The sequence below is a fragment of the Plectropomus leopardus genome, chromosome 8, assembly GCF_026936395.1.
Source record: "Plectropomus leopardus strain MGB_pleo_1.0 chromosome 8, ASM2693639v1, whole genome shotgun sequence".
Lineage (NCBI taxonomy): Eukaryota > Metazoa > Chordata > Actinopteri > Perciformes > Serranidae > Plectropomus > Plectropomus leopardus.
In genome coordinates, this window is record NC_142183.1 from 1,279,582 (window position 1) to 1,305,804 (window position 26,223).

Consider the following 26,223-nt stretch of genomic DNA (forward strand, 5'->3'; position numbering starts at 1 on the left):
ACACATATATTTTATGAAAGTCAATACGTTAAGAGGACCACCTCCCTAATGTAAATAGCCGGTTGGAAGTCTATTAGAGTGGTTATCGATGGAGGAGTGGTAATTACCTGCCGCTGCGCCGCGCTCGCTCGCTCTTCATCCAGCCGTGTCTCAGCCTGACACTTTAAAGCCACAATAGAGCCTGATATCAGGGGGAAGCTGGTGAATATGCAATGCAAATCAATGCCCACAGAGTCCATGTGCTTTTGATCAATACAGCCGAGAGAGCGAGAGTTTGGGCTGCATGTAGTTAGTCTGCAGCTTCTGTCTGTGAGACGAGTCTCTCTAACCTACCTGAAGACATTAAAAAGACTCTTTTATACACAGTTCAGCTCATTTCCTCCACTCACATTACGACTGCTGCTACTACGAAAACCATAACTACTGCAGCCACTTAAAGTACTGCTACTACTATGACTACTTGTACTGTAAGCACTGCCACTGTCTGTTACTACTGTTGATTTTTCCATTACTTGACTCAATAGGCGGGTTTACATTACCCCTAATTTGCACAAATTAAACTTGTGAATATAAAATTCGCCTAATGGAAACATGTCAATTTAGGGCTGCTCAATTATGGCAAAAATCATAATCACGATTATTTACCACGATTACTCAATGGCTTTTTTAATCATGTTGCATTTATTGAACATAAAAAAACTTGTATAAACAGTTGAACTTTAATTTACCTTCATACTTTTCCCACTGAGCTTCTTTTAATTTCCTTAATTTAATTCCTGTTGAGTTGTGTTGTATAATGTGTCCTTAAATGATGACTGTGTCGCAGTGGATGTTGATGAGGTTTTCCTTTTCTCCTTTTGTTTTTGTATTATTTGTTCACTTTGTCTTTACACTTGAGACAAAAATATTTGAAGCGTTGCCATGTGTTGCAAACATCAGCATGCAGCAAATCTTGCATTTATTCTTTTTTGCTCCACGTCGGACGCCTCGTATCCAAAGTCTTTCCACGCAGCGGAATCAGTTCGGCCTAATTTGCTCAACAAACGCTGTCGCTCTTCTTTCGTCATCTTTCCTCGCGCTGATACAGCTCGCCTCGCTGGTATCGGCTGCAAGTGTTGAGCTCAGGCTGAGGTAAGGAGGGGCGTTAATGCACATGCGCTTTTTTCTTGATTTTATTGATTTTGTAAGTGTTGGGAGCACAGCAACAGCAACTCCCAATTATGACAAAAAAGTTTTTTCTCTGGCATGAGGTGGTATTTCAGGCGATTGTAAAAAGCCATATTTGTCCAAACTGCAGTGGAAACACTTTTTAATCTTTAATAGGTCCCATGATGCTGTGAGGTCACATGACGCTGTGAGGTCACATGATGCTGTGAGGTCACATGATGCTGTGTCTATGTGCTTGTCAGTAGGAACTGGCTCCCTCATGATGCAGCAGGAGCTACAAGAGCTGTTATTGCATCACATAACTCTGAGAAAATTTTTAACCCACAATTCCTCTGTGAAATCCTGGACTACATCTCCCAGAAATCCCTCATACGTGGCCGCTCCCACGTATAAGGGGCTCGCCTTTCCATCACGGCGCCATAACACGCCTACGTGGCCTTGGATTGGAAATAATGACGGCTAGTTTGGTGGCTGCAATAGAAATAAAGCTGCTGATGTTTTGACCATCCATCGCCATGGTTACTGGGATGTTATCACCAGAGGAGAAGTCGCACATCATCACTCAGTGGAAACACAGTCAGCTCTACGTTGAGTTTTATCCACATTTACTAAATATCACTTAAGTTTGCGCAAAATTGCATTGAAATCCGACCTTGTGTTTCTGGTAATTAGAATAAATATAACGTGAATAAATAAAAGGGTGCGGTCAGCCAGGTCAGCCTTGGCTACTGCTATTATTGCTGCTACTGCTGCTTATGTTAGTTCCAGTTCTACTATTGTTACTATTACTGCTACTATAGCTACTGCTGTGCCAATGTTAATACTCCTGTTACAATTACTCATACTCTTCATACTGCTTATACCATCTACTTCTGTTACTATTGCCAGTATTACTGTATTTAGTACTAGTACTCGTGCTACTTGTACAAGTGCTTCAGCTGCTGTTCTTCTTTGCTAGTTCTGCTGTTCCTCCTGCTGATGTCATACTACTTCTGATACTACGGATACTGCTCATACTACTGCTGTTACAACTGCTGCTTATGTGACTACTAACAATTCAGCTGCTTATTTCTGGTACCACTACTACTGCAACCTCCCCAGCTACTACTGTTACTATTGTCGCTATTACTGTATTTAGTACTGGTGCTGGTGTTAGTTGTACGGCTGCTGCAGCTGCTGTTCTTCTTTGCTTGTTCTGCTGTTTCTCCCGCTGCTGTCAGGACTCTGAAGTGAGAGTTTAGACTGCATGTCTCCATGTGAGAAGCATCTCCATTTGCGTGGAAAATAAGAAAAAGACTCTCATGCATTGAATTCATTTCATTTCTCAGCTCCTCTCTCTCTTCTCTCTGTCATTTCCTCTAACTCTCTCTTTCATTCCTCCTCCTCTTCCTCGCTTCCAGCTCCACGACTGGGTGACGCCGCTTAATTGGCGACGACACTGAAACATGTCCTGTCCTGCTCTGCAGCCTCCTCTGCATAATTAAAACAAGAGCAACACTTCATCTCCACGGCAGCGGGAGGCAGATGAGAGGGAGGGCGACAGGAGAACAGAGAGGGAGGGAGGCTGCGAGGTGAGAGTTGCCTCTGTTATATCTCTTCTTAAAACCTATTTTTATAGACCGGCTTTTATGTGACGGCTTTTATCCTATTATTTTTACAAATATATTATTTTTACCCTCTGTGTCAATGCTTTTATCTCCCGCTGCCTTCTTCCTTTACTTTTTAATTTATTTCCACTTTGATGTTTGACTGCGTTTGATTGTTGAAGCACTTTGTCAACTGTGTGTTTGAAGTGTGCCAGAAATGAAGTTTATGATTTTATTATTATGAATAATCATAATATAAAGAGAGAGGGAAGAGAGGCTGATGTATAGATACACACAGAGAGGGGGGAGGATCAGGGGGCTCGGCGGGAAACGGAGGGGTTGTCGTGGCAACAACAGAGCTGAAGTGGACGACCTCTCCACCTGAAGACGCTGCGATCAAAACAACGAGAACCAAACGGAGCAAATCAGAACCAAATAAAACCAAACAATTAAACAACGCAGCTTCAGACTGAACTCAGCAGAGACTGAAGGTATTCTCTGCAGCACGGACACTCAACTTACGGCCTGCGGGCCAAATCTGGCCCCCGATAGTGTGTCAGGTGGCCCCCCAGCCATTTTCTAATTGACAACAAAAATAAAGTGATTCACACTGTGAATAGTTTTTGTCCTTTTAGTCTCCATAAGGTGTCAGAGTGCATAAAACCGACAGAGGTCCTAAATAAGACCCTAATGTCCTAAAATCCTTGAAACGTCTGAATCCTAAAAGTGTCCTAAAATCCTGGAAACATACTAAAACTTACTATAATAAGAAACTCCCTAAAATTCTCAAAACATCCAAAATCCCCAAAATGTCCTAAAGTCAGAGAAACATCTTAAAATCCTGGAGATGTCATAAAATCCTGTGAACATCCTTGAATCCTAAAAAATTGCGTAAGATCCTACAAATGTCCTAAACTCCAAGAAAGGTCTTAAAATCCTAGAAATGTCTGAAATTCCTGGAAACATCCTCAAATCCTAAACAGGTCTTAAATTCCTAGAGATGTCCTTAAAATCCTGGAAATGCCCCCAAATCTGACAAAATGAGGTAAAATCCTTTGAGTTTATGAATTCTTGAGTTATGGCCAAAAACATGTTTTATGACGTCACTGTGACCTTTGACCTCCAGAGTCTAATAGTTCGATGTTAAGTCCAAGTCAACGTTTGTGACAAATTTGAGGAAACTCCCTCAAGACCGTCTTCAGGTCTTGTGTTCACGATAATAAGACGGATGCAAGATCACCGAGACCTTTAAACACCAAATATCTCAATCTGACTTTGTAAAAGCGCCTTTAATAGACACTTTGCAGACCCCCATGTAAGCAGCAAAAATAAAAAATAAAAATAATAAATAAATAATAAATCAGTGTTCAACTGAGAAACAATCTATAAAATAATGTGCAAATTCTCACTACAAATGTGCAATTTTAATATCACAATGTGCAGTTATCCATGCCCAACTGCTGTAAATATTTTTTTTTACCATGACTTTTGCATCTTACTTATATTGTTTCTGTTCTTCTTTTTTGCTTTATGTATTTCATAGAAACCTGATTTGCTTCCCTTTGCTGCTGTAAAAACGATAATTTCCCAGTTTTGGGACTAATACAGGATTATTTTATCCTATCTTATTTTATAATATCTTATCTCATCTCAAAAACCGTCACCTTTCACATTCGATGGCAACATATTATATGAAACACAAACCACATTCTTCATGTTGGAATGAACCAAACTGCTGCCAGCTGATCCACTGACGCCAAACATTTGAGTTTTGAGTTGAATTTAGAATAATGGCTGTTAAAATCAGGAGCTCTCCTGCAGGTCGTGTTTCTCTGCTGTGAGTTTGAAGCTCGTCGTTAATCGATAACATTCAGAGGGGTTTAAAACAGTGTCAGTCAGGGGGAAGCGTCTCCTCTGCAGCTCTGACAGTTTGTGGTGAAGCCTTTTAGTCTTCAGTTTCTGGCCTTGGACGTCGTGCAGGTGTTTGCGGGATTGTTTGCGGTGCTGCTGGTGAGGTTGAATCTCCGTGTCAGCACCTTGAATATCAACATCTGTGCAGCGTGCAGGGTGAAGCCTGACGAGCTCCCGAGTGGAGTGAGCAATAATCAAAAACTCCAGAGAGGTGAGGATTTGTGTTTCCTTCTCGGTTCAGAAAGTCAATACAAGAAAAGAATGAATTGTAATTACAGCCTGCAGGTTGTTTATTAAAAAGGAAAGACGCATTAACAAAACAAAAAAAAAAAAAAAAAAGAGGACGCAGGTATAAAAGGCCATCCTCTGTCCTGATGACACACAAACAACAGCAGGAAATATATCATTAGAGGGAAATAATTAGAGCCGACAAACACTAACGCCATGGGAGGAAACTCTGCAGCGACCTCGCTGACCTGAAGTGTCGCTTCAACTTCTGTCACCTCAACTTTATTCTGTTTACCGGCTGATTTTTTTACACGGTGTGTTTTATTGAAGAGAGGAGAGACACAGACGTGATGTTTTGAGCTGCATCATGATTTAAAAGCTGCCGCAGAAAGAAGTGCAGGTCACTGTGAAGGGGTGTGTGTGTGTGTGTGTGTGTGTGTGTGTGTGTGTGTGTGTCTGTGTCTGTGTGTGTGTGTGTGTGTGTGTGTGTGTGTGTGTGTCTCTGTGTCTGTGTCTGTGTCTGTGTGCATGTGTGTGAGTGTTTTTACAGGCTGACTCTGATCTGATCTGAGATCTGTTGATAGAAACAATTCTTTAGTCAGCTATTCACTCGTCTGAGCCAACAGACGAGTTTGTCGTTTTCGTCTCCTGTTCTCAAATGAATTTAATACCTTTGTGCTTAATGACTCATACATGGGGCTGAGCGTTATGGCTTTAAAATAATATCATGATACTTTTAGGCCGTATCACGATACACAATATATATCTGGATGTTTTAAAATCTTCTCTAAAATGCTGTAAACTAAAAGACAAAATTATGAAATGAAACCAATTACAAATAAAGTAGCTACTGCCATAAAATAAAGTTACATAAACTAGACTGATAATAAGGCTGATTAAAATACTGTTAATGTTAAAAGTAGTGATGCTGAGATAATAAATGTGCATTTTTTATGACATTAAAAGGTGTTGTTATTTACTGTTGTCAATACCATATATTTAATGTTATAAGATAAGACAAGATAAACTTCACTTCATTATATATTTGGTAAAATAGATTATATCAGTGCGATTTTTTTCACCATTCCTGAGAAGTACTATCATGGTAAATATGCGTGAATTAATATTAGCACAGTTCATTTTACTAATTCCATGGTCACAAATGGTTTTCTATACCAACATATTACAAGCAATATTACAGCAAATTATTTGTAATTTTAATTTTTTTCTCTCTCTGTTTTACCTTTACCATGAATGGCCATCTCAGCCGTTTGGAAGGGACTTATATTTTAAAAAATTATGGAGTCTGTTAAAAATATGCAGACCTTTATTTTTTTTCACATTTTGGTTTATCTTGGATCCAGCACCGACTACGGGATGTGTGTGTCTTTTTTGAATCTCTCTGTTAAAAATATAAACATTGATTTGGGTTGTTATTGCCTCAGGGACATAAAAATGCAAAGAAAAGAAATAGCTTTTTTTTCTTAAAGTGAAGTCATTTTATACATCGCAGGCAGAACAAGCCGCAGTACATCAAGTTGATGTCAGTGTCGTGCGCTGAATCATCACGTTCAGTTTAGCTTTCCAGCTCCTCCATGTTTGTTTGTTTTGGTGTTGTGCGTCATGTTGACGCCCTCTCGCGGATGGATGCAAAGTCTTATCAGATGACGTAGATGAAATAAACATTAAAGCGTTATATGAGACAATATCCGTTTTTTAATTTATCTTTAATTTCTTATTGTCAGATGATGTATTTAGTCATATTGCACGAGACACTTGTGTGTGCGCTTGAGGCGTCCAGGTAGCACGTTAACTGGCGTGCAGATACAGCGAGCTCTCATTGGTCAGGATACGTGAACACGGCTCCCACAATAGTAGCTAAAGGCTTCAGCAAGGCTAAAGCATGACACCAGTGCAGTTTTTCAAAACAACTCAGCACACCTGGGCTTCAGGACACTTCAGACGAGCAGTATGGGGACATTTTGTGATTTTGTTATGTGTTTTTTTGGGAGATGAGTGCAGCGCCTTTTCTGTGCGAACGTCCTGCTGTGTTCTGTGGGCCATAAAACTTCACCGGAGTTTCTACTGGCGTGATGGCGTGTAGATAATGACTGAATTTAAATTTTTTGGGTGAATTATCCCTTTAACCCCGGCGACCTGCGAAGCCATGGCCTCATTTCAGTGTGGAGGAGGCGGAGGAGAGATCCCTGAATGCTTTTTTGGTTCTCTCCTCCTCGTGGCCTCAGCGCTGTGTTTAATACAGCGGGCTGACTTTGATAAAGTGCGCTGTGGAAACCGCCGCCTCTACAGCGCCGCTCGATTCATGATCTGCCTATTCAGCAAAAGCACAGGGTGGGCCTTCAGAGAGGGAGAGGGAGGGATGGAGGGAGAGAAAATTGAGTAAAGAGGAGAGGAAAATAACACAAAGAAAGAGAGAGACGGAGGGCGACCGGCAGCATTTTCAGTCTGAACAGCTGCCATACTCGACATCTCAAAGATGTGATGGAGGAGAGGAGGACGGAGGAGGAGAGGATGGAGGAGTGAGGAGGTGTGAGGAGGTGTGAGGGTCACATGCCTTCATGTTTCAATCCAGTGAAACCGTGTCAGAATCTACAGATGTTTTTCTGTCTCTGTCAGGTGTCAGATTTATCTTAAAACACCTCAGTGAGCCTGTGGGTGTCAGCGGGTCACGTGTTCCTCCGCAGCTCGCTCTGAGGTTTATTCTGACTCCTCTGTCATCTTTACCAAAGTGATTTATGGAAGTTGCTGCATTTCTCTTTTTCTCCTGCAATCTGTCCCCTTTTCACATTATTGCAAAAAAACATAAAAATCCAATATTGTCATAATGCTGAGCTGTTCGTTGATTTGCAACAACGCACTCGATGATCTAAAACATGCAGAGATCGTTCAGACCTGCAGCAGAAATCTGCGTTTAAACAGCAGAATCACTAAAGAGAGGAAACAGCTCAAAGCAGAGGAGCTCAAAGTTTACAGCAGGGATGGGAAACCTTTTTCCTCTCAAGGGCCATCTCTGTTTTTAAGAATTCCTCCGAGGGCCATACTAAATTTATGGACACATATGAGGCAACGATTATAGATTTTACAGCTATCACGGTTTCACGATTATTATAAGTAAATTACACTTTCACAGACTCCTTCTGCACGAGGTTTCAGCTTCTTATCCATTAATTCACTCACCATGAAACTTGCCCTCCTAACGTTGTCTGTCAGTGTGTGGTCTTGTGAAATGCATAGCCGTTAGTGTTATATAAAATAATTGCTGTCGACATTTTTTGTTTAGATTTATTTTTAGAATTTCGTGGCGGGCCGGATTGAAATTGTCTTGTGGGCTGTTTACGGCCCGGAGGCTGGAGGCTAAAGGTAGCATAAAAACATTTATTTATATTTATTTATACAGGTAATCACAGTGAGACACGGGGCCGAATTCGTAATCTGTAGCAGCCTTTAGACTTCTGCTCCGTTTCGTCCGTATCCGTACACTCACAGAAAATGTGCTCAAATTCGGACAAAATGAACGCAGAGAACAGACAGAAGGCTCCCTCCGTGTCCGTATCTAACGTTAAGCATTAATTAACCTTTAAATGCCCGCTCACATAAGTGCCCCATAATGCAACAGCTGTTCTGTATTTTAAAACGGTTTTATTAAATATAGATGTCTGTTTTATTGTGTTTTATTAATGAAATAAATAAACAAAAAGGATAAAAATCAGTTATGATAATCGTGCACGTATAGATCTCTGACTTTATCGCTGAAACTCAAATCAATCAATCCATCAATCAATCAATCCATCAATCAGACAGTACTCATTAAAACCAGGAACTGAGGAAACGTCACCATGAGTGAGGAAACACCAGAGGCAGAATAAAACCTATACATAGAAAGATAAATTTAAATGAGTAAATAAAAACAATAGATAAATAAAAAGTGATAATAGTAATAATAAATGATAAATAAGTAAAATACTCAAACTGTAAATAAGAGCTAAAGCTAAATGAAAGAATAACGGCACCAAGTAAAAAAAGTAAAAAGTAAAATCGTAAATATTAAAAGATAATAAAATTAAGAAGTAGTAAAACTGTGAAACAGACTAAAATGTCATTTAAAAAATAGTCAATAAAGTTCACTTCAAAGACAAACTAAAAAGGTAACCTCCTTCTGCCCAAACGAAGGCAAAAAGGAGAAAAAAATTACTTTGAAAGACAAAAAAAAAAAAAGATATTTTTGCAGGAATCTTTCAAACTAATATCTCATTTTTTCCACTGTAATTTTATTTTTTTCGTCTTCGTATCCTGGAATTTTTTGTTGTGACTCTTTGATCGTCTTAATCTCGGTATCTTTTGCGGAGGGTTTCTGAATGAAGGCGTGTTGGAGACGTGTTGTACAAACAAAGTTAGCGTGTCCTGCTGCTCAGACTTTCTTATTGCTTCTGAGCAGTTTGTGTTTTTGTTCCATTTTTTCTGTCATTCATCTCTTCTTCCTTTGTCCTGAACACAGTGAATTTTCATTTACCATATTTCTAATTATATTCAATTTTCGCCTTTTATTATTTTCCTGCTGCGGTGACACCGTCTCCCTGCGGGGATCAATAAAGTTTCATCTAATCTGAACCTGATGAAACTGTGTCAGACTCAGCGAGGAGCTCTCGTTGCTTTATTTAGTGCACGTTTTAAATTGAGTTTGGTGCTGCGCTCCTGCTGCTTTGATATTAAGACTGATGGACTTTTACTCTGCTCGTCTCAGATGTGACTCTCTCCGTGTTTTTGTTCCTGCGGCACCTCGACAGCACTTCCTGTCATGATATTCTTACTTTACATGCTGCAGTAAATCCTGGCAGGCAGACAGTTTGCTCCACTTCAGCTGAGCTGACCGGGTTAAATAATGGATATAAATAAATGAGCTTCCTGACGCCTGCAGAGAGGCGCATTAACATTTGGCACAAGAATTTTTAATGTGTGAGTACAAAGTCAAATACTAACGCGCACATTTATGTGCATTAATTATCTAAAACTGTACCTGCAGTACCTACAGTATACGGCTCCTCTCACCGCTGCACATTTTCTCCTCTCAGCTTGTTTGAGCTTCTATTGTTTGACACATTAACATCATCAGAAATAACATTATTTTTTAACTAAAGTGGGCCACCGAGTGACACCACTCAGCTGTCACAAATCTAACGTGCTGGAGCTCCATAAAGATGCATAAAGGCCCAAGATTAAGAAAAAACTTCAGAGGGCCAATAAATAAATAAAAATAAAAATAAACAAAACTGCTGTTACTCTTCAACAAGTGATGAGCTTCAACATTTACTATTAACCTTGAAAACTGTAGTTTGATGTTTTCTGCATGGCCCACTTAGGGAAAAGCTCCTTTTAAGCACAATATGGAGGCAAATATGAGGATTTCAGCAGCTACTGAATCATTATGTTAATATGTAAATACCCGTGAATTCACAGCATTGATATTTTTTCTTTGAAAACTGCAATCTCTCCATGCTAAGATTTAATATATCCTATTTTCAGTGTTCACAAATTCAGATCCCAAAAATTAAAATTTCAAAATTTCCAGATAAATAAAGAAATACATATGGATCCAGGTTTCTCAAATTTAATTGGTGAAATTTAGATTAAAAAAATTCAAGTTGAAAAAAATTCATATAGCAAAATGCGGGCTGAATGTATCAAATGTGAGAGTTGTTGTACTTTAATTTATTTTTTATATCCAAATTTGAGCAACTAAAACCTTTTTTTTTTTTTAGAAACTTGAATTTTTGGATCCTAATTTGTTATGCGTATAAACTTTTAAGTTTATTCTCTCATGTCAAAGTAGTTATGATATGCTTATTTGTTATTTGCACACAATTAAAAAAGCTGCATAAAATTCTTATTAAAAAAGTAGTTAAACAATATACACCCCCCCACATGAAAAAAAACAAAAAAAACCAAACACAAATAAACAAAAATAACAAAAAAAGGCCAAAATAATGTTTTACAGAAAATCCATCAAAATATAAATGACACACTAAGCCGAAAAACATAACCAGTCAATAAACATGAATCAAGTGAAAACCAAAAAATACATAATGCAATACGAAACAAAACATAGTGTAATACTAAATATAGAGGTCAGTCAGTAAACCATAATAATTAATACGAGTATTGAAATGTGTAATTTAAGAGAAAATCTATACACAATCATATATGTTTTTTTATTAGGTTGCATCAGAAATTGATAAAAATAAATTGATCCAACACTTAGAAAGTTTTTTACATTTTGTAGTTTGTTTGTTTTTTTGTCAAAAATATTTATGCTAATTTCTTATGAGCGGAGTTCAGATGCTGTTTTTTGCACAGCAGGTAACGCAGCACAGTCATGTGATTACATGTGTACAATGTGATGACAGAACCAAGAAGCCTTTGCTTTCTGCTGCAAAAAAAGAATAAATAGTTTCTTTATTCTGTATTTTTAATAATTTAGATCCTTATATATTCAGGATAATGCAACGACCCCCCTCGGCTGTCTGCTGTCTGTTTTTAAAGGGTTAAAGAGGTATTTTCAGAACGAGCATATTTAAAAACATGGATTTTAAAGTAAAATATATCAATATTATGAATTCAGTGGTGTTTGAATATCAATAGTTAGAATTCAGTGGCTGTTAAATTAAATTATTTATGTCTCTTATTTGCCTCCATAGACGAGGAAGTGAGTGAAGTTTTTTTTTTTTTCCAGTTAGCTGTTACATTTCGAGCGCGTGCAGTTTGTCCTGAGTGTCATTAATGTTTAACACGGTTCCTCCTCTGAAGAACAGGAATGCGATCAATAAATTACAATCAATACATCTGTTTTATTACCCTCAAGCTTCATGTTTTCTGGACCAAAGCGTTCATTAATCTAATTTCTAAATAGACCCTTCAGAATAAATGTGAGTGTGTATTTGCGTGGTAATATGCATGTGTATGTGTTCATACATAATAACAGCAATAATAATATTGCGACCGTAAAAAAGTGCATTAACGCAGCGTTAACGAGCTGCACAGCCCGAGCACACAGGAATAAAACCCATAATGAGGTGAAATACGATATAAAAAATACATTAAAAGCAGCATAAATTAACACACACAGGGAAAGGCATGTGTGTGTGAGCGGCTCTCCCCCAGCAGCCCCTCGCTGTGTGATGTCCCACAATTCCTAGCGGCAGCAGCGCTCGATGATGGTGATATTAAGGAGGAACTGTTACGGGGGGACTTCATTGCCGTCTTCCATATTTTTTGTAATAGAATGTAACTAGCATCATTATTTTTTCATCACAGCCCTCCCACAACTGTCTTCCACATCTAGGAACATCACTTTCCTCTCAGCTCCGTCCCGCGCTCCCCCTCGCCGCTCCCCCTCGCCGCTCCCCCTCGCCGCTCCTCCGTCACACTGCGAGTCAATTAAAGAGCAGCAGATAAAATGGAAGGAAAATGGAAAAAAGAGAGAGGCTGCGGCAGCTCGCTCGCTCGGGCCCGGCGGTGGCTTCTGACGCTCCGCTCCTCTCCGGGCTGACATCTTGGATCTACTGATGATAAGACGGAGACAGAAAAGAGGAAAAGAAGAAATGCATGCTGGGGTTGAAGTTGAGAGTCTTCTGGAAGCAGCCGGCCTCGGCGACACAGTTTGAAGATCAGGAGAGATTTTTTTGGGGGGGGGGCACCTGGGATGGACACCGCACGTCTCCCCACAGCTGGATTTTCATTCGCTGCTGGTCTTCAGACGCCACCCGTCCGTGTGAATCATGACTGCGATCAATAAAGACGAGTATTTGTGTTGTAACTGCACACACAGCGACCACGTGATGATGTCACACTCGAGTGTTACAGAAGAAGAAATCACTGTTGGTGCTGACGCGTCTCTGCGGGGAGCGAAGGACGCTTCAAGTAAACTTGAGTTTGTCTCAGAGCTGCAGTCTGATGTTATCGCCCGTCTCAGTCAACGTCAGACAAAGCCAGAGACAAAGTACCAAAATAAACCTAGACGCTATTTTCTCATGTTTTTGTGTCAAAGTGACTCGCAGAGATGACAGTTTTTGAAACTGGTCCAGTATTGGGCGAGAGAGCTGTGAAACCATGGATGTAAAAAGAGAACTGGATGCAGAGCCTCTTCATTCCTCTGACAGTTTCTCAGTGCTGCATGAAGCCAAAAACAAAACAAATTACCTGCATCTCCTGCATCATTGGGCTCAAAGAGCAGGTGCACGAGATTTCCACCAGCCGAGCGCGGCTAACTTGCTGTTTAGCGCTCCGTGAACTTGAGTGAGGATAAACAGCCCGCTCTCATTCTGAACTCATAAAATAACGCCCCTTTGGCAGTGATGACAGAGTAAGATCACGACTGCAAACACCAGCTTTCCCGCCCTCATGATACACCGCTTGATGTTGTCAGCTGAGAGCGCGGCCCCGAAGAACTGTTGCAGTGTTATGATACGCTGCTGGATGGCGTCAGGTTGAAACGCTGCCGGTAACGATGTAATATAAGAAGCGCCAAGATCCCTGCAGGGCAGGCGGGCGGATCCAACACACCCAGGACTTTCATGCAGGAGTCCCGTGTTCTCTTCCCGTCTGGATGTGATGTTTTTTTTCTCCTCCTCACCGTGGGCCTCCTTCCCCTGATCCGAACGCGTGTGTTTGTTAATGTCCCAGCTTTGGTTGCCATGTGCTGTTGTTGCCTAAACTAACCACATGCAGCGTCATCACACCATGTGCTCGTGTTGACAACATGTTAGCAGCATCCTGAACGTCAACAGCAGACACAGACGGAAACAGAGCGTAACATGTAGTCACAGACGTCCACTGAGAAAGAGGCAACATGTGACGAGTCGAGGTGAGAACGGGTTGGTCTCGCCATCACTGCAGATTGAAGGCGACCGGAGCTGATAAATATCTGTGGTTACTGCGGAGTCGTTTGTTGTAGGATTGAATGCCGACTTTAACCTTTCCTATTAAATAAAAAGTCAGAAGTCCGATGTGGTTCGTCGTGCGGAGAGAAAGAGGCTTTGATGCAATAACTTTGGAAAACAGGGAGCAGGTTGAAAAATAACAAAGTTTTTCTTTGAGGTACAAAAGCTCTGAATAATTGCAGTAGTGTGCCATATCACGTCGTTCATGATAATACCACTATAATCTTAAATATGCTGGGAAAAAATGATGTCATTAAAAATGTTAATATTCCAACTTGTTGACTCAGTGTCATCAAAGCATCACGCACAACACAAACAAGCATGGCTGAGAGCACGTTTGCTACCAGCTGCTGCTTCTGTTTTCAAACTAAAGAAACCAGAAATCATTTTTGTCAAGTTTCTGCTGAATATTTAAAGGCCAACTGTACGTTTATGCTAACACCAAAATAGTTACTATTCATTGCTCAATTTGTTGCAATTTCTCATATTTTTTAGAAAAAGAGTTTTATGTTGTTGTTTTTTTTAGTTTTTGTTATTTGCACACAATTTAAAAATGCATAAAGTCCAGATGAATTTAAAAAAAAACCCAAAGTGTCAGGAGAGGTCAAGATGCCAGAGGCTTATAGACATGGATCCCCGTCACCTTAAAAACAACAAACAATATATATATATATATATAACAATAAAAATAAGAGAAACTAACAAACAAAAAACAATAAAAAAAAAAACCCCTAAGTTAACATTTTACAGAAAAATAAAACAAAAGATAAATGACTACAAAGAGAACACTAAGCAAAAAAAGTAACATAAAGTAGTAAATATGCATTAATCCAATAAAAAACAAAAAAAGAATACATAGAACACAATGCAAAGTAAAAGAAAGAGAATATAAAACAAAAAATATTAAACAAAAAATAAATAATCAAACATCCATGTCTAGAAAATATCGAAGATGGCAGATGGCATCGCTCTGACTCTTTTATTGTGGAAATACTGATTTTAAGTGTTCACGGTTGGGGTCAGGATGTACGGCGTGAAGTCAGGCCCGATACGTTCTGATCCGGAGAGAATCGCTGCAAAATGCTGTTGGATCCTCGAGTCGTCGGCGGCGATGAAACCCCTCCTCCTCCCTCCGAGAGAGAACTCATTTCTGCAGGTGTTAGAGCTCCATTTGTTTGAGGAGTCTGTAATAATTCATGTGAGCGTTTTGTTTCTGTGTGGCGTCATTAATGGCCGCCTCGCTCTGACCCGTGATGTTGTGATTTTACCTCCAGAAGCAGGTCGAGCTCCCTGACAGGTGAAGGTCCGCCGGTGTCATGTAATCCTGCTCACAGATGAGACCGCGAGACGCCGCCGGCCTATTTTCTGCTCGTTGCTCGTCGTGATTGCCTCTGAAAGATCAATCAGTGCTTCGCCGGCGCCGCTCTGCTTTCTCCTCGCCGACACGCATCACATAAATAAACTCAAATTACTGGACGCGGCGTCCCTTCTCTGGCGTGTCTTCTGCCCCGCGGGAAGGCCGGAAAAAGATGGTCAGTTTTTCCATAATCGCTCCATTTGACAGAGCTCACACCACTTTCTGCGATACGAAGGGCCGAGATTGTCCTCCGCCGAACGCCGCCGTCCATTTCCAAGACAAATACTGGTGTTTTCTTCATATTTCTGCGGTAATGGAGAGGCAACACAAAGCATTAGCTGCAGCTCACAGTCTGTATACAAACAGATTAAAGCCGCTGCCTTTTCTTCGCACCTCTTTCACATATCCACTTTGTCCCAAAGCACTCAGATATTACAAATATCAGAAAGCCATTTCAAACATTTAGCTGCTGCAGACCGCCGCGCTCTGTGTCATTAGTCCAGTCAGCAGCCCTCAAAGTGGAAAATAAAGCTTTCAAAGCGGGAAAGTCAACACCTGTACACATACAGTACAAACACACGCTGTTTTCATTTCACACTTTAACCCCTAAAAAACACTTCAAACTACCCGTCCTCTTTGAATCAAACCTCATTTATTAAAAATGTTTTTAATGCTCACCGGGTCAGCCTTCACACACGTGGACGTCATTATCGGGAACACTTGGACATGTAGGCTGCAGAGACCCAACCACCGACCTCATGACTAGAAACCCGCTCTGCCTGCAGAGTCCAGGTCTCACTTTATGTCCCTTAAATGAACAGGCACATTTAAATATTTTGGAAAAGTAGTAATTGCTAGTTTCCACTGTATCTAGTATAAAATGACAGAATTTCATGATTTTATTTTCAAAATATGACCTTTAGTTCACAAATTACTGTTTGTATCTCACAAGATACATCGCCCATTTAAGGTATAAATTTAACACTTTTGCCTTTATTGAATAAATCCTGTGCCAACTTTTTAAACACTTGCTGAACAATAAATAACCAACTTTCATTTATGTTAGCTACCTGTTTTGTTTTTAAAGTGAAAAAAACAGAACAATGGTATTTACATACATTATGTTTGGAGCGCTCAAAACAAATCTAATCTTTGAATAAACAACCTATTGATATTTATATATATATATATATATATATATATATATATAGATATAGATATAGATATATATTATAATTCCTGCTTTTATACTATTTTCTTCACTGGACAGTCGCAGTTAGTGGAGAATTTATCTGGTGCAGTGTGTGTGTGTGTGTGTGTGTGTGTGTGTGTGTGTGTGTGTGTGTGTGTGTGTGTGTGTGTGTGTGTGTGTGTGAGAGAATGTGTGTGAATGTGGCTGAATGTGTGTGAAGGGGGGTGGATGTGGGTGAATGGGGGTGGATGGGTGAATGTGGCATGTAGTGTGAAAGCACTTCGAGTGGTCAAAAAGTCTAGAAAAGCGCTATACAATTACAGTCCATTCAGCGTAGGATTACATTTTGGAGTTCTATACAGATGACGAATATATTTTTGAATGTTTGCATGAATATTCTGCTTTCACAAGACTGAAAACATCATGAAATCATTATTTTTTCAGTTTGTGTGATCTTTTATTGACTGGTTCTTTACTGTAAACCTCCTGCATTACATCTTATTTATTAATGCATTTATTTATTTTTGACTCCGCACAATTCCCCAGCTTCTACAGTAGGAATAAGTATAGCCGTTATTATTTTATGGCAAATATCCGTGTGGTATGGAGCGAGCTGAATAATGAATCTGCACTGTTCTCAGGTACAATACCGATTTATAAATAATTTCTTTACTTTTTCCCCTTTCTTATTTTTCCCCTCTGTGTTGTGTTTTTATACTGTGTCTGTATGTTTGTCTTTTTTCAATTTTTTTTCATTTTCTTACTAAAAATTAATAAAGTAGAACTCAAATAATATTTATTATTGATTTCTTAAACAAATATGTGATCAGAATAGCAGTCTCATTTTAATTATTGTTATTTTTATTTTTTACCCTGCTGCGGTCATTATGCCACACTGGCATTTTTTATTTATTTATAGTTTATTTGATAGGGACAATGAATATAGTACAACTTCCATCTGCTACAAACAGGCTTTATTAACTGATGATTCACATATAGAGATGATAACTTTTGCTTGTTTCCAGCTCCAGAGAGAAATACCAAGATTACATACAATAACGTGTATACAATAACAGTTATGGCAACAAAAATGTAAATATTTAAAAACAACATCACATCCAATTGTAACATACAGTAAAGACAAAAAATAATTTAAATTATAATATCAATATTACAAACTGTTGCAACACTCAACTCAAAGACGTTCTGATTCATCTGATTTTGCTGAAGTTGACCTTTAATACTTTTGTTAATAATCTTAACATGTTTCATTTATTTTATTTTGGTTGGTAGCGTGTTCCACATGATATTATAAATCATTATTTAAAAGTAAACGTTGAAATTTAAAACAGCGTGACGAGCAGCGAGGCCTCCGTGCTTCTCGCTAATAGACTGCGTCGGCCTCTTCGTCTTCATCTGCCTCAGTTATTCCGTCTGACTTCTCACTCTCCTCTTTAACCTACATAAGAAAATTAAAATCCTATAATTATCTTCAATTAACAGAAAGAGGGACATGCAGTGATTAAGGAAATTAAGTTCAGGGACTATTTTCATTATCTGATCCCCCCGCCGCGCCTCCCCCTGATACCCCCTCCCTCCCCCTTCTTTAACGCTCACCTTTAAGCTCACTGAGACGATTTTAATTAACTTTTTTTTTGTTTCTGAGACGCTCACAGACTAAATGTCCGTCAGGCTGCAGGTCAACAAACGTTTGGACAAAATACTTTGAATCAGATTAATTCAGAAAGCAGAAGCTTTTATTTTTTATTTTATTTTAGTGCATTGAGACAAAATTATTCATGGTGTTTGCACTTTATTTCGTGTGCATGATTCAAAGTGTATGCAGCCTGTTGCAGTCGCTCCTGCTCGTCTTCTCACTGTTTTCTGCTTTTAGCTGTTTTATTTTGTTGTGCTTATCCTATGGAAGCTCTGTTTGACACAGGTTTCACATATTCTTACTGTTATTCTCACGTATGTATATCTCTGTTCTTTATTTGAGCATTGCACACATATTTATATCATCATATTTTTTACTTGCATACCAGCTTTAAATATTGCATTTTAGCATAAGGTGCAGTTTTGTGTTGTACACACTTTACAGACTGCATTTTATCCATATTATAATTTCAATATTCACATATTAGTGCTAATTGTCTATTAGTGTATTTCTTTACATTTATATTTTTGCACACTTACCAAGTCAGCATATTATACATTGTTTTTGCATGTTTAAATATTGTACTAATTCTTTTCTATTATTGTATTTATATTTTAGTATATTTTATATGCAGGTGCTGGTTCTCATTTCCAGTTGTGATCATTTTCTCTGCAGGCTTCAGAAGACTGTAACAAACCACCAGCTTTTCATTTTTATATAATGCTGGAAAGTTTAATAAATAATAATAAATTATATGTTTATTACACTCCAACACACCATGGTCACATGAAACTGTGTCAGTGAACTATGAGGGCGAAAAACAAATCACAAAAAGAGCAAAAAGCAAAATAATCGTTCTTTATTCGGAATCAGTGTAAATGTTCATTCATCAAATTCATGTTGATATTGATTTTAGGTATGAGGCTCGGACCTTTGCTGGGAGGAGATTTTAGTAACTGGACCTCTTTGAATTTTAGTAGAATAGGTCCTCCAGTTGGTGATGCTGTTCTACAGTATATTTGTCATGTTCAGTGTCTGACAGAAAATAAATATTTAAACCAAAAACCTTATGATATCTTCATACCTCACTTAGGAGAAAATGCAATCCTTTAAGCTCGACAGAAATAGTGATTTGATGTATATCGAGATATAAGATAAGATAAGATAAGATAATCCTTTATTAGTCCCACAGTGGGGGAATTTCCAACATTGCAGCAGCAAAGGGATAGCAAAATAGCAAGATAATACTGTGCAAAATAAACTATATTAATAAATAAATAAGTACAAAAATGTGCAGGATATATATCGATATCGACCGATATGAAAAAAATACTGTGATAAGACTTCACTCCATGTCGCCCAGCCCTACTCAAGGTTCATTCATGAGCTTTTGTGAAGCTCAGTTTTCTGCAGACTGAAAGCTCTGGAAACACGTTTGTGTCTGTGCAGGTTGATGTTTACAGCTAACTGAAAAGAAATAAAATGAAACTTGTGGGTTTTTTTAGCGTTTTTCTTGTTAAACTTTGTTCAGTTATTGTAAAAGATAATTTGCAGATGTTCCAGGCGTCTCTGCAGCTCGCTGTTCTTACCGTGTCAAAGGGACTGAATTCAGGATTTTAATTTCAGAGCAGAGAAAGCGAGCCGTTGTTGTTTTTCTGCATAAACTGACAACAGCGTCACCGTGGCGTTTTTTATTTGACTCGACGCTCAGCAGAAACTAAAGAGGAAGGAGCGGCTGTCAATAACCTGACTGATAGTACAGTGTGAGGAAGCTGTGAGCCGTTATTTGTCTGTCAGCCAAGAAATTCACAGTCAGAGTCCGTTTTCTGCCAAGTACGTGCACATACAAAGGATTAATCTGGAAGACATGCTCGCCGTGGAATAATACACGGGCGAAAAACAACAGCTGGCAAACAATTATGCGTCTGTCTGCATAAACCTTAACTTTTAAAATACAGGAGGGTTTTGAAAATGGACATTTTCACCTCAGCCTGCATTTTATTTTATTTTTATCATCCCCGGAGGACTTTTGGAATAATTACAGTTTTCTTAAAAACAATAGAAGTCCTTCAACATCGTAGAAACTGACTGCAACAACACAAATCTGTGTTTATGTACAAACATGAGTTTATATTGCAGAGATGCTCTGATTATAGACAGACTTTAGATTTTAATTACAATCACCAACTACCTCATCTGTGCTCCTCCACACAGGTGTCCGCAAACGGCTCCAAACAGTTTTTGGTATTTTGTAGCGTTCACTAGTTTTCACTTTATGTTGTTTTTACATGCTGCATTTTCCTTCTGCTGTTTTCATGGAGCTCAGTGAGACTTCTGCCTGCTTGTATGAGGGGGAATAAGGACCAGACAATGTGGCCAAAATGATAATCAAGATTATTTTTTTATCAGTACTCACACTCAATTTTTCATTGTTTTTAGGGACAAAACATTTTCATTGCACTTTCACATTTAAATAAACAGAGCAGTGTGTTCACGTCATGTTCTACAATCCTGCTAATGAACAAATCTCTGCATCAAAATGCAACTTCAAATAATTATTGTTATTTTTTTTTTGCAGTTGCTGTTCTGAATGTCCCACATGTTCTCATCCCGACTCGTCACATGTTGCCGCTTTACAGTGGACTTCTACAAGTTACGCTCCAGGTAACCTAACCTTCAGCTGTTAACGTTTGGGATGATGCTACTGTGATATCTGAATCAGAATCAGAATTACCTTTATTGTCACCGTACGTGCGTACAACAAAATACGCACAACATAATAACATAAAAACACTGGACACTCTAAAAACACGGGATATTAAATAAAACATAATACAATCAATTGAAGAAGAAAAAATAGGAATATTTGTATAAAGTCGAATAAGTTCAGCACAAGCAATGGTGGGATGATGCTGCACATGGATATGTTTAGGCAACAAACATGCATGCTGGCATGGATAGTTAGCGTAAGAGGAAGGAGGAACATGGTAAATTGGAATAAAAAACATCACATTCAGATGGGAAGAGAACACCAGAGTCCTGTATGAAAGTCCGGGGTTTGTTGGATCTATAGGAAACCTTTGTGCTCCTGCACAGCATGGCCGGAGTAACAGTATCACAGTAACAGTAACAGTTTTTTAAGGTTTAACAAGTCAGTTGTGTTGGTTTGTGATGCAGAGACAAGTGTCATGCACTCGTTGCACATGATCAGTTCTTTCCTTTATCCAGAAAACCTCTAAATAACAAACCACCACGTTTGATGATGGATGATTTTGGTTTTGCACATCTGCAGTCACAACATGCAGGAAGGTTTTTCCTGGGCAGCTGCTGGAGGGTGCATGTGTGGTGACACGACAGATCCTCTAAAGTGGAGGCTGCTGTTAAGTTTAGGAAGAGCAGCTGAGTTTTCTGTCAGTGGAGCATTTTAACCATCACTGACACAGTCCATCATATTCATTTAGTTGTGGGATTTTTTTAGGCAAAATCCATGATTGTGATTAATATTCAACTGATAGTGCAGCCCTGCTGCTCAGGGTCATGACCTGTCCGTGTTACCAGTCGCTGAGCGTCCCGTGCAGAGATATGTCCATGAAATGATTAGCCTAGCTTGGCATAAAGACTGGAAACAGAGGGAAACTGTTAGCTTCAAAACAAACAAACAAAAACACAAGGAAGCGAGCGACCTAGAGGACACTGAGCTGAACAGCAGCTCTGATCCACACTGCACTGTGTGTGTGTGTGTGTGTGTGTGTGTGTGTGTGTGCGCGCGTGCGTGCATGCACGTGCGTGTGTGTGTGCATGCACGTGCGTGCACACAGGGGTGGACCGCCCCCGGCAGCGCCTGCAGGGCTGAAGTGGAGGAACAGTCTCTACTGATCAGACACAAACACCATATACACACCACACACCCTCACTGTGTGTTTCATGCTCTACGTCAACACACACACACACACACTTCAGTCTGCAGCTTCACTTCGCTGCTCCGTGTTGTTTGTGTCCGAGATAATTCAGATAAATCTAAACATGTTTTTGCTGTTTGTGAAAAACTTGCGCCTGGTGAAATAGTCCCCCCCACTTCCTTACAGTCAAGAGCGCAGTGAAGATAACGAAAACAACTGACGTATGTTGTGAGTAACTCGTCAAATGGAATTAATCTGCAGTTTCAGAATGAGACAAAACTTTTCTATAGAATTTTTGAGCCATTTTTATCAGAGGAGAAGGCTGAATGTCCCCCACGCTACAAATATTTTTTCCTTAAACCTCCCTGAGTGATCTCCAGATTAATGAATTGTTCGTTCCACATAATTTGCTCAAGCAATTTTTTTTTAATTATTAAGAAATGTTAAAGGAAAAAAACAAAACACACAAATTAAAATAAATAAAGAAAGAAAGAAAGAAAAAGAAGATATAAAAAGATATTAAAAAAAAAAAAAAATACAATAAATTGAAAGAAAACATTGCAAAAAAAAGTAGCCATTTACCTTCCACATGGGTCCCACATACAATTGATGGCTGGGATGAAATGTGACAAAATTTGTGTGAAAACGTATTTTTGAGATAATATCACATAGAAACATAATTTAGCATAAATTCACACACTGACACGTCATTTGTCACGTGAAATAAAGATCATGTGATATTTTACATGCAATAAGACTTTCACATATATTTTGGTAAATGTTGTATCCTTCTTCAAAAGTTCTGTTTAATGTAATTTCATATTTCCCCTAATGTTTTTATTTTTTTACAGTTTAATTTGACTTATTTTGAATCTCGCCACAAGTCCATCTAGTCTGTGTGGTCGCTGGCAGAAAATCTTTGTATGCTGTGTTTTCTGGGGCTTTCTAGCACAAAATGTGGGTATTTTTAAGCAGCATTTTGCTTTATATTTTTACAGCAGGGTTATTGCCATTGAAAGTGATTGTTTTTTTTTTTGCGAGTCATCGCAGCGTTTATAGCCGAGATAGTGCCACAAAACTTAAACTTAAAAATCTCTGACATTTTTTTTTAAAGTCCAAACATGATCTTTTTCTTACCATGAATAAGTATTTTTTCTGTTTAAACAGAATCACTCATGAATAATATTACTCATCTGTGGTTTGCAGAAACATTCAAAACCAACATTTATTCCAGCTGTTGATTCAGAAGCTGCTCTGAGCTTTTAAACATTTCACATGATCTTCATCAGTAGATGGATCTAAAATTTTATAAAAACTGGACAAATTCAGTTTATTTCTGGGGATTTTGAGGACTTTCTGTCGCAATAAAGGCCAAAAGTTTGTGTCAGACCTTTCAAAACAGCAGTAAACCAATATTCATCTGGCCTTATTGCAGCTTATTTTGGTGCTGCAGCGTTGTTTGCTTTGTCCGTGTTGTTGTTGTGGTGTGTGTACAGTTGGACTGTGTGTGTGTGTGTGTGTGTGTACAGTTGGACTGTGTGTGTGTGTGTATGTGTGTGTACAGTTGGACTCTGTGTGTGTGTGTGTGTGTGTGTGTGTGCGCGCAGACGTCATGCAGCTGTGACAGTTTGACTTCAGTGTTTAATCTGTTTAATCCTCTGCTCTGCTCTCTGTCCTCGCAGCGTTCCCATCTTATCTTCCTGCTTCATGATGTTTGTTTGGAGACCTCCAGGTTTCTGTGTTTCTGACGACGGCGAACACATGTGAGCGCCGCGCGGACTCCACTCCAACTAAATCCTCTTTACTGCCGCTATCAGGAAGGTAAATCTGATCCAGTCATCTTCCGTTTGTCAGAGGGGGGCTGTTTGGTTTGATTCATGCAGGTTTGTTTTCCATCTAACTGACGGCAAAAAAATGAAAATCTCTGGCAAAATGGCCAAAGCTGATAAATCCAGATAATCTCTTCAGTCCACAGATCTTCAGCTGCAGTCTGCTGCACACTGTAAAAGATATCAGCACAATATTTCAACATTAAAGGGCTTTTCTTATTTTAGCCATGAGGTTTTATCCAAATCAAAAAATTAGCTTTGCGCATAAAATCACTAAAACGGCAAAACAAAAACTCAAATGTGAACAAAATGTGAACAACAAATGACCTCCTTCATATACATTTGTACATAATGTGATTATATGAAATTTTAAATTTAAATGAGGAGTGTAATCCCCTGTGGGATTTAAATCAGTGAAGTGCAAAAGCAATATGTAAAAATCGTATGATATAAAAGCCTGAGGGTTTATTTCCTGTTTAACTGGGACAGACGTTTATTAATATCATCACTGATTCATCTGTTGTTCATTCAGACTTCAACATATATTCATTTTATCTGTCCCTTATAATCCAGCTGTTTTTCGGTAAATAAACATTTTTTTATGCGTTTTTATTCTCAGAGTTCACACAAATTTACCAAAACATTTCCAGGAATTTTCCAGGACTCTGAGGCAAATTAAAAAGACCATAGATTCTCTGAAACCACCATCGATACTCCTTATCACTTCTGTTTCATTGCTGTATAATAGCTTTTAAAAATATACATTATTTCAAAAAAATAATTAATTCAGAGCAGAAAGGGATCTAAGTGCTTAGATATGGGCTTCACAAATTTGAGCTTTTTCTTCTGGAAAAAAGGTTTCTTGTTTTTTTTTGTTTTTTTTTTAAAAAGGCAACTTTTATAAAAAAAAAAAAAAAAAAAAGGACAGGATTTTTTTTCTTTAAAAGTAATCTGGTGTTTTCTTTTCTTTTTTATGTTGATTTTTGTCTTTTTCTTCAGAAAAATGTAATTTTTGGAGAAAAAAAAGTCAGTTCATGTTTTTCTTTTTTTTTCATTACAAATTTTTGATGAATTTCTTACATAAACCTTTTCAGCTGTTTTCTTAAAAAATCACCAAAAATGACACCAATGATCACAGAGACTTTAAAAATAGAAATTATTATTGGATGGTCATTAAACACATCATGTTACAAATGTTTTGTTATGTAACAAAATTCCAGGACTTCCAAAATATTTGGGGTATATTTAATCTTCAAAAACTTTTCCAGGCTTAAAAATTGCTTTTTGCAAATTCAGGGACTTTTCCAGGTTTTTCCATGACCATACAAACCCTGGATCCTGATACAGATCCTGTATTTATCAGCTTTGTTCTCCCACTTTAGATCTTTTCTACTAAATAATTTATGGCTTTTATATTGTATCTTGTTTCCTCTCCACCTCCTGGTATTTCAACACAGTTTCCCGCTGCACTTAATAAACTATTTATCCGTCGATCGATCTGTAATCAGCTCTAATTTCACTCTGAATTAGTGTTTGAATCGAAGGTTGCGATGATGTTTGACCTGCAGTTCTGTTTTTTTATTCTTTTGCAGCCCATCACAAGCATAAATGTTGGCACTTTGTGTTTCTGAAAACCACAGATGTGTTACATTTGTACATTATTTTGTAGCAGATACATTGAATCTTTTATCATGTAATATTGCTTTTTTGCTCTTATTGTTAATGTCTCCTGCAGTCATCCTGCTGTTCTCTGCTACAAACCCACAGAAGACTACATGTCATGTTACAGCCTTTTTATATTTATCTTTTAATAAAAATGTTAAATTCTGTGCCCTTCGTGTCAGTTTTTTGGGGGGTGTTAAACGATGATATTTCTTTTAGGTATTTTAGCGAAGTTAGAAACTCGTTTTGTGACATCGCTGTGAGGAATAGTAGCATGAAACACTTGGTTAAGGATAGGAAAAGACTGAGCTGTAGCCTGAAATACACACTTTTTGTGACACTATGTCAACTTAAAAAAGGACGTGTCAGTTCAGATGTTAGTTGTTGGTGAACAGCCGACTGCAGCGTCTCTCCTCAGTGTCACACCGTCCACTGTCCTCTCCACCTCCTGATGACAGCCAGCTCAGATACTACGTCACATTAGAGACGTTGATATAATATGTACGTAACATACCAATGTAACATATTTGTGGTTTGCAGAAACGCACAATGCCAACATTTTCTTTTGAAAGCCGGACTGTCTTTTCAGCATTTACCACCCTGCGTGCCAGAACAAGCGCAGTTACTTAACCCTCTGAAACCTGAGAAATATATCTCCATTTCTGTCAAAAAACATGACAAAAAGGCAATGAGCAATAAAAGAAGAAATTACCTCAGAATTAAAAAGAAATTGGTAAAAAATAATAATTAAATTGTTTTGTACAGCATCTATTGCACGTCT

At 38.5% G+C, this 26,223-nt stretch overlaps 1 long non-coding RNA gene across 2 annotated transcripts in view; it reads left to right on the top strand.

Moving 5' to 3' along the window:
- The window catches only part of LOC121938397 (uncharacterized), a 45,928-nt gene extending 20,319 nt beyond the window's left edge, over positions 1-25,609 (top strand). Inside the window, exons 2-5 of one of the 2 annotated variants that reach the window (XR_015777160.1) lie at positions 2,568-2,738; positions 20,631-20,716; positions 23,634-23,772; positions 25,373-25,609. This is a non-coding gene — a long non-coding RNA (uncharacterized LOC121938397). The remainder of the gene's footprint in view (positions 1-2,567; positions 2,739-20,630; positions 20,717-23,633; positions 23,773-25,372) is intronic. The other variant, XR_015777161.1, reaches the window with a different exon arrangement.
- The last annotated feature ends 614 nt before the right edge of the window (positions 25,610-26,223 follow it).